The sequence below is a fragment of the Ranitomeya imitator genome, chromosome 5 (assembly GCF_032444005.1).
Source record: "Ranitomeya imitator isolate aRanImi1 chromosome 5, aRanImi1.pri, whole genome shotgun sequence".
Classification (NCBI taxonomy): domain Eukaryota; kingdom Metazoa; phylum Chordata; class Amphibia; order Anura; family Dendrobatidae; genus Ranitomeya; species Ranitomeya imitator.
This window is the reverse complement of record NC_091286.1, coordinates 18162169-18170126: the sequence shown is the minus strand read 5'-3', so window position 1 is coordinate 18170126 and position 7958 is coordinate 18162169.

Below are 7958 nucleotides of genomic sequence, written 5' to 3'. Positions count from 1 at the left end.
ATCCAAGTTACATCCAGTAATATACTCCAAAGCTGCACTCACTATTCTGCTGGTGTAATGTATGTACACAGTGACTGCACCAGCAGAATAGTGAGCGCAGCTCTGGGGTATAATACAGGATGTAACTCAGGATCAGTAATGTATGTACACAGTGACTGCACCAGCAGAATAGTGAGTGCAGCTCTGGGGTATAATACAAGATATAACTCAGGATCAGTAATGTAATGTATGTACACAGTGACTGCACCAGCAGAATAGTGAGTGCAGCTCTGAAGAATAACACAGGAGGTAACTCAGGATCAGTAATGTAATGTATGTACACAGTGACTGCACCAGCAGAATAGTGAGTGCAGCTCTGGGGTATAATACAGGATATAACTCAGGATCAGTAATGTAATGTATGTACACAGTGACTGCACCAGCAGAATAGTGAGTGCAGCTCTGGAGAATAATACAGGAGGTAACTCAGGATCAGTAATGTAATGTATGAACACAGTGACTGCACCAGCAAAATAGTGAGTGCAGCTCTGGAGAATAACACAGGAGGTAACTCAGGATCAGTAATGTAATGTATGTACACAGTGACTGCACCAGCAGAATAGTGAGTGCAGCTCTGGGGTATAATACAGGATATAACTCAGGATCAGTAATGTAATGTATGTACACAGTGACTGCACCAGCAGAATAGTGAGTGCAGCTCTGGAGTATAATACAGGATGTAACTCAGGATCAGTAATGTAATGTATGTACACAGTGACTGCACCAGCAGAATAGTGAGTGCAGCTCTGGAGTATAATACAGGATGTAACTCAGGATCAGTAATGTAATGTATGTACTGTAAGACTCATGCTGGTGTGGTAGTTGGAGGCAGGTATATCTCGCCCAGGTGTTTGTCCTATGTGAATTAGGCCACTCAGTATCTTCAGGGTGCTAATGGGTTAATGATTGCAGGAATAAAAGATGACCAGCTGGGGGTTTCCAGCGTCTGCCTGGGGCACACAGATTGCCTGCCTGTGTGGGACAAACGTGAGTGAAGAGCTCTGCTCAAGAAATTGTGTGATGTTAGCTGGGTGGGAGAAGCCCCCCCAGTTGTTGAGATAGCAACGTATTTGTTTAGTTAGTGCTGGACAGGCTAGGGTTTATTTTTATGTTTTGTTTTTTTGTGTTGCTTTCACGTTAATAAATCTGACCTGAGGTCAGCCTGCTCAGAAACCTGCTGTACGCCTCAGATTCAATGCACAAACCACGTGACCTTTGACCCCAGCAAAGGCGATCCCGGAGTGTTGTGTCACATTGTGGTGGAGAACGCGGGCATACCGTGGCACAGGCGACAGCATGGAAGACGTGGTGAAAGCCTTAGTACAGTCCACTGCCGTACAGCAGCAGGCCACTGCCGCACAGCACGAAGCTAATCGCTTGATGGCCGCACAGCTGAAGGAGTTAGTGGACATGACGGTTGCAGACCGCCAACTTCTCCAACAGGTGGCGCAGCGCCTGGTGAGCACGCCTGATGCTGACCCGGAAGCAGAGTCCAGAAGGATCCATGTGAGTCGATACTGGCAAAAGCTGACTGCAGAAGATGACGTCGAGGCATACCTGACAACGTTTGAGCGGACGGCGTTGAGAGAGAAGTGGCCGAAGGCACGATGGGCCGACTTGATTGCCCCGTTTCTCTCCGGCGAGGCCCAAAAAGCTTACCATGATTTGGACCCGGAGGTCGCTCAGGACTTTGAGAAGCTGAAAGCTGAGATCCTGGCCCGGCTGGGTGTGACGACGGCTGTCCATGCACAGAGGGTACATCAGTGGACATACCAGCAGGATAAACCGGCGCGGTCTCAGATGTTCGACCTGATCTACTTGACAAAGAAATGGCTGCAACCCGAGGTACTGACAATACCCGAAATAATCCAGCGGGTTGTCCTGGACAAGTACCTGAGAGTACTACCCCCAGCGCTGAAAAGGTGGGTAAGCCAAGGAAATCCCACGACAGCGGATCAACTTGTGGAGTTGGTCGAGCGTTATTCCGTGGCAGAAGGACTTCCCGACGACACCGCCAACCCCCGGTCTGTGCCTCCTCCTCGTGGAACCGGTAAGACTGTTCCAGGGACCACGGGTGAAGGAAAATCGCTTAAAACTGTGGGGGAGGAGTCCGGGACTGCTCGCACTCCGAGACCAGGAGTATTGGACGGTGGTCTCAGTAGGGGACCTGTTAGGTGTTTCCGCTGCCATGAGAAGGGTCATGTTTCTGCGAACTGTCCTGTTACCGCTGAACCCATGCAGTGCGACGTTATAGACTCTAGAAAACGCATGTCTTTGGTTACACGGCTAGTGAGTGTGAATGCGGGTCAAAATGATAGTGAAACACCTGTGTGAATTATCTGTTGATGGGAAAAATGTTGTGGCATTACTAGACTCTGGAAGTGTGGTGACTCTGGTGAAAGCTAGTCTAGTGGCACTTCCGTCTGGTCCGTCTGACAAGTTTTCTGTAACGTGTGTGCATGGTGACACCCGCTCGTACTTAACAGCGGTCATATGGATTTCTACTCCCTATGGGTCAGTGCAGCACAAAGTGGGACTCGTTCCCGCATTGTTACAGGATATAATCCTGGGCAGGGATTTTCCCTATTTCTGGCAGTTGTGGGAGAATCAGTTGCTCCTTCACGGTAGCTGTACCCGTGAATCTTCTCCCATGCCATCTGGAGGTCCCGAGTCCCTAGAGGAGACCCCACAGGAAGATGTTGCTGGGGAGGTTGGTGAATCTAACCTTCAGTACCCCTTCTCCGTCATGGCGGGGGAAACAGAGGAAACTGAGGAACCTCAGCGAGAGGCGGAGGCAGACAGCCATCCGGCACCCTGCCTGCCAGATTTGGGAGTCCAGGTGGATGACTTCCACAGCGAGCAAATTAAAGATCCTACCCTGACTCCGGCTAGGAAAAATGTAAAAATGATAGATGGGGTACCCGTAGAACCTGACACTAGGCTAGCGTACCCGTATATGGTTCTTGAAAATGATTTGCTCTACCAGGTAGAAAAAAAAGGGGAAGACACAGTGCAACGGTTAGTGGTACCCAAACCTTATCGACGGAAGGTACTGGATTTGGCCCACGGACATATAATGGGGGGACAGAAAACCACGGAAAGGATATTGCATTGTTTTGTGTGGCCTGGAATACATTATGATGTGCGTAACTATTGTGAGTCCTGTCCAGAGTGCCAAATTGCGGCCCCTAAATCTCAGTTCCGTAGCCCTTTGGTACCCCTTCCTATCATCGGGGTCTCTTTTGAGAGAATTGGGATGTATTTGGTTGGGCCCCTTCCCCGATCCGCACGTGGGCACCAACATATCCTCGTCATCGTGGACTATGCCACTCGTTACCCGGAAGCCGTCCCTTTGCGTAACACAGCTACCAAGACAATCGCCAAGGAATTGGTACAAGTGTTTAGTCGGGTGGGAATTCCAAAACAGATACTCACCGACCAGGGGACTCCCTTTATGTCGAGGGTAATGAAGGAGCTCTGCAGGCTCTTACAAATAGACCCGTTGCGTACGTCTGTCTATCACCCTCAAACAGATGGCCTGGTTGAGCGCTTCAACAAAACCTTAAAACAGATGCTCCGGAAGGCGATAGACAAAGATGGGAAGAACTGGGATTACTTGTTACCCTATTTGCTGTTTGCCATTAGGGAAGTTCCCCAGTCTTCCACGGGGTTTTCGCCTTTCGAACTGTTGTACGCCCGTCGTCCCCGGGGACTGCTGGACGTCGCAAAAGAAACCTGGGAAGGTCAAGTCACTCCCTTTAAAACGGTGATCGACCATGTAACACAAATGCAGGTTCGTATTGCCGCTGTCATGCCCATTGTTAGGGACCATATGTTACAAGCCCAGGGAGCCCAGAGGCAAAGTTATGATAGAGGCGCTAAGGTCCGTACATTTGCACCCGGCGATAGGGTGTTGGTCCTAATCCCTACGGTGGATAGTAAATTCCTGGCGAAATGGCAGGGCCCATTTGAGGTCCGAGAAAGAGTTGGTGAAGTGAACTATAAAGTGTACCAGCCGGGTAAGAGAAAACCGGAACAGATTTATCATGTGAATCTGATAAAATCCTGGAAAGACCGCTCTGCCCTAACGGCGGATCTGCCCCGTCCGGTTTGTTCACCTACTGTACCGGAGGTGCAGGTTGCCGAGACGCTCTCAGAACGACAAAAATCTGAGGTTAAGCAATTTTTGTTACAGAACCGACAGTTTTTCTCCGAAAAACCTGGCCGGACTAAGTTGGTGAAACATGAGATTGTCACAGAGCCTGGTGTCACTGTTCATGTGAAGCCCTACCGGATTCTGGAAGCCCGCCGTGAAGCCGTCTCCCGGGAAGTGATGGCAATGTTGGACTTAGGAGTCATTGAGGAGTCGCACAGCGCCTGGTCCAGTCCAATTGTGTTGATACCTAAACTGGATGGCTCCATCCGGTTTTGTAATGACTTTAGGAAACTGAATGCAGTTTCTAAATTTGATGCGTACCCTATGCCCCGGGTCGATGAGTTGATCGACCGGCTTGGTAAAGCCCGATACATTACGACCCTGGATTTAACAAAGGGGTACTGGCAGATTCCTCTGGCCGAGGCGGCCAGAGAGAAGACGGCATTTGCTACACAGGAAGGTCTGTTCCAGTATGTCTATATGCCGTTTGGACTTCACGGAGCTCCCGCAACGTTCCAGAGATTGATGGATCGAGTCTTGAGGCCTCACAGACAGTACTCTTCTGCCTACCTGGATGACATCGTAATTTACAGCATGGACTGGGAAACTCATCTCCAGAAGGTACAAGCGGTGATTGATGACCTGCGAGATGCAGGTTTAACGGCAAACCCCAAGAAATGTCACATCGGGCTTGAAGAAGCCCGATACTTGGGCTACGTGATTGGCCGAGGAGTGGTTAAACCCCAGATCGACAAAATACAGGCAATTCAGGGCTGGCCACAACCAGTGAACAAGAAACAAGTGCAGGCTTTCCTGGGGATTGCCGGCTATTATCGCCGGTTCATACCCAATTTTGCAGCCATGGCTACTCCCTTGACGGATCTTACCAAGGGGAAGGGTTCCGTCATGGTAAAATGGACCTCAGCTGCTGAAGAAGCCTTCCACAGCCTGAAACGGGCTTTGTGCTCTCGGCCCGTACTAGTGACTCCTGATTTCAGCAGCGAGTTTGTGGTACAAACTGATGCCTCTGATACTGGTGTCGGAGCTGTACTTTCCCAGGTGAGGGACGGAGTCGAACACCCAATCCTCTATCTCAGTCGGAAACTGAAGAGGTATGCGGTGGTTGAAAAAGAGTGCCTAGCCATTAAATGGGCTCTCAACTCCCTCAAGTATTACCTGGCCGGTAGGAAGTTTAGGCTGGTCACAGACCATGCCCCTCTCAAGTGGATGCACCTCCACAAAGACCGTAATAGTCGGGTAACCCGGTGGTTCCTTGCCCTGCAGGCTTACTCTTTTACGGTGGAGCACCGACCTGGGGTGCAGATGGGGAACGCCGATGCCCTATCCCGAGTGCACTGTTTGAAAAGTGTTGTTGCTCGACCGGAGTGGTCTGAGCAAGGGGGGGGGGGGGATATGTAAGACTCATGCTGGTGTGGTAGATGGAGGCAGGTATATCTCGCCCAGGTGTTTGTCCTATGTGAATTAGGCCACTCAGTATCTTCAGGGTGCTAATGGGTTAATGATTGCAGGAATAAAAGATGACCAGCTGGGGGTTTCCAGCGTCTGCCTGGGGCACACAGATTGCCTGTCTGTGTGAGACAACCGTGAGTGAAGAGCTCTGCTCCAGAATTGTGTGATGTTAGCTGGGTGGGAGAAGCCCCCCCAGTTGTTGAGATAGCAACGTATTTGTTTAGTTAGTGCCGGACAGGCTAGGATTTATTTTTATGTTTTGTTTATGTTGCTTTCACGTTAATAAATCTGACCTGAGGTCAGCCTGCTCAGAAACCTGCTGTACGCCTCAGATTCAATGCACAAACCACGTGCCCTTTGACCCCAGCAAAGGCGATCCCAGAGTGTTTTGTCACAGTACACAGTGACTGCACCAGCAGAATAGTGAGTGCAGCTCTGGAGTATAATACAGGATGTAACTCAGGATCAGTAATGTATGTACACAGTGACTGCACCAGCAGAATAGTGAGTGCAGCCCTGGAGTATAATACAGGGTGTAACTCAGGATCAGTAATGTAATGTATGTACACAGTGACTGCACCAGCAGAATAGTGAGTGCAGCTCTGGAGTATAATACAGGATGTAACTCAGGATCAGTAATGTATGTACACAGTGACTGCACCAGCAGAATAGTGAGTGCAGCCCTGGAGTATAATACAGGGTGTAACTCAGGATCAGTAATGTATGTACACAGTGACTGCACCAGCAGAATAGTGAGTGCAGCCCTGGAGTATAATACAGGGTGTAACTCAGGATCAGTAATGTATGTACACAGTGACTGCACCAGCAGAATAGTGAGTGCAGCTCTGGAGTATAATACAGGGTGTAACTCAGGATCAGTAATGTAATGCAGAGGTCCCCAACTCCAGTCTTCAAGGCCCACCAACAGGTCATGTTTTCAGGATTTCCTTTGCATTGCACAGGTGATGCAATTATTACCTGGGCAAGACTAAGGAAATCCTGAAAACATGACATGTTGGTGGGCCTTGAGGACTGGAGTTGGGGAACCCTGATGTAATGTACACAGTGACTGCACCAGCAGAATAGTGAGTGCAGCCCTGGAGTATAATACAGGATGTAACTCAGGATCAGTAATGTAATGTACGTACACAGTCACTGCACCAGCAGAATAGTGAGCGCAGCTCTGGAGTATAATACAGGATGTAACTCAGGATCAGTAATGTAATGTATGTACACAGTGACTGCACCAGCAGAATAGTGAGTGCAGCTCTGGGGTATAATACAGGATGTAACTCAGGATCAGTAATGTAATGTATGTACACAGTGACTGCACCAGCAGAATAGTGAGTGCAGCCCTGGAGTATAATACAGGATGTAACTCAGGATCAGTAATGTAATGTATGTACACAGTGACTGCACCAGCAGAATAGTGAGTGCAGCCCTGGAGTATAATACAGGATGTAACTCAGGATCAGTAATGTAATGTATGTACACAGTGACTGCACCAGCAGAATAGTGAGTGCAGCCCTGGAGTATAATACAGGATGTAACTCAGGATCAGTAATGTAATGTATGTACACAGTGACTGCACCAGCAGAATAGTAAGTGCAGCTCTGGAGTATAATACAGGATGTAACTCAGGATCAGTACAGGATAAGGGATATAAAAGAATAGTTTCCTTATACCCGTACAGTGATCTACATTGGTGAATACTTTGAGGCATATTAATGTAACTCAGAAATACATTTCCCCAGCTCAGATCCCATAGATTAGTTTCCTAATTGTGCAGAACACACAAGAAACATCAGCTGGATGGATGTTTTGTAGAACTGTAAATATCTGAGACGTTGGACCCCTCCGGTTCCACCATACGACACCTTGGTGTAGACATTTTGGAGGAGACACGAGTGGTTTTATTTCTAATGACATTTTATTGAATTAAAACGGAAAGGAAAAAAAAAAAAAAAAAAAAAGGAAAAAAAAAACCGTAAAGATACGTAAAGCAGTTAGTAGATTGCTTGTAAAGAATACAGTTTACGCTTTGATAGTGACTGCTGCTCGCAAATAAATTAAAGTGTCCATGCAGCCCACACGCCGCGGGAGCCGCACTGCCGTCCCCCGCCCAGTAGGGGCGCCGCCCTCGTGTCACAATCCCAGAGCGTGTGGGCGATATGCACCCTTTAATCCTGACAACGGGGCAGACGCGGACCAGCGGCACATTCAGTTTTGCAAACTGTCACTTCTAAACTCTAGTTCCAGAGCTCGAATGCAACGCGACTCCAGAAAATGCATC